Raw genomic sequence first — 2,094 nt, 5'->3', positions numbered from 1 at the left:
ATCAAAATAAAATTGAATCAATTTTTTCTGCCACTAGATGGCAGCAACACATTGTTTCCACGAGTAAAAAAAAGCGTTTTATGTTTATCAAACAGAAATCATGTAGAAATAAAATGATGTAATACTTGAAAGTAATAAATTAACATTCAGAACAGAAACAAAACTAATGTCATGCTTAGTTGAGTCATTCTGCATTTGATAAAATTCATTTTTCACAACAAAATACACAGAACTTACTCTATAAAACAATTTACTATAGCTCTGTATATCATTCAGTGCACACACAGCCTTCAGGATGAGAATAATGTTGATTATAATATAATGATTATTATAATAATGTTGATTTCTAAATGGATTTCTCAGGTTTTCTTGCTGGGAGTTCCCACAGTTAGTTTAATGGATGAAGAGAGGAGGATGAGGAGGCAGATGGAGCAGAAGGAGGAGTGGGACGATGGTGTTATGTGGGCAACACTTCGAGGTGAAGAAAATAAAAAACAATCTGTGCGACAAAGTCCAAAGTTTAAACACCGTGGAGTATTTCTCACACAGAAAACTGCAAATACTTTTATATAAAAKCTTTTTTTTACGGATTGTCTTTATTTGATGCTTAATGTTTTGTTCTTCATGGATCAAATTATGATCACTGATGCTCTGTGTATCAGACTGAGTCTCAGTCAAAAAGATGARTTTAGTTTAATTCTCTAAAATGCAGCAGAAAAGATGAGTTTTTAAAGGAAAGACCTAATGACATCTTTTTATCAGTGCCAATTCAATGCACACTATTGTGATTCGTTTCCCATCCAAGTCATCTCAACTTTGCCATGCTTCTCCTCCTGCATACTTTGTCCTAGAGCTGCCTTTGTAATTTATATCTGTAAATATTCTGTGCCAAATGATGGCTATGCCTTTTGGTGCCTGTAAAGCTTATAGTTTATGAAATAATAATGTCTAATGAGTATAATGACAGTCAATGGAGCCTTGTATTGGTCCAATACTGCCCCATAATGTACTCAACTTGGTACTGCACCATAGTTTAATATTTCAACTCAGTAGTTCAGTGTTTACAATACTAATATGATTATATTTTGATGTTTTACTATAATATTGTCTTAATACTGCTCTATTGTTGTAATATTATGCATTTTTGTGTCAATAATTGTATTGGCAATATGGCCTCTTTCTGCAACCCCTGCCACCACCTTCCGCCACAGCTCCATTGGTCTAATGGTTTATGTCATGGACTTTCATGTGGGAGATCAGGGTTCAAAAACCAGTTAATGCAACTTTAAGAAAAAAAATCTCTTCAAAGTTCATATTGTCACACAATTACCTTAATTCTAAACACCTGCTGATGTGACAGGCACAAGCTGGTATAGCAAACACATTTGAACTTGGTCGAAGTTCATTCGGTAAGTCCAACGCTGCAGGCAAATCCATGCTACATGGCAATGCACACTTGTTTTAACATCGTAAAAACCCATGTCTAGTTAATGTTGTTTTTGCTCTTGAAATCACTGTTTAGTCATTCAGTCCTGAACTTTTTCAACATTATTTTTCTTCCTTAAAATAGACAGATGTAGTCCTTTTCAACGTTTCTGAAACCTGCATAATTATAACCAAAATATCCCTTTTTTTATTCTGTTGTAATGTAGAAATCAAACTCCTTTAAAGGGGCAATATCATGTAAAATCAACTTTTGAGTTTTTTTTATCATGTTATAATGTTATCCTCTCATCAAAAACATGCCCAGAGTCTTGCTTTGATTCATTCATGCATGTTTTAGAAACCCTAGTGTCCTGATGCAGCCAGGCAGGGGAGCAAAAACAACCGGTTGAGTCTAGAACCGCATTTTAGGATCAGCTCCTCCTCTGGGCTGTGTCTCCAAACTGAGCTTCCTCATCACAGAGCACACACACCCAGCCCCGTTCTTAAAGAGACAGAGGCCAATTTCAAGGCATTTAGAAACAGATATGATGAGAAGTCAAGTTTATTTTCTATTTAAACATATAAATATTTAATAACTGAAGGTGACATAGTTACTTTATCATGGTATAGAATTTAAATATATGCCTGATAAACACACAATATTTCCCC

This window comes from Austrofundulus limnaeus, unplaced genomic scaffold (assembly GCF_001266775.1).
Source record: "Austrofundulus limnaeus strain Quisiro unplaced genomic scaffold, Austrofundulus_limnaeus-1.0 Scaffold85, whole genome shotgun sequence".
In the NCBI taxonomy this organism is placed as follows: Eukaryota; Metazoa; Chordata; class Actinopteri; order Cyprinodontiformes; family Rivulidae; genus Austrofundulus; species Austrofundulus limnaeus.
This window is presented reverse-complemented; position numbering follows the sequence as displayed.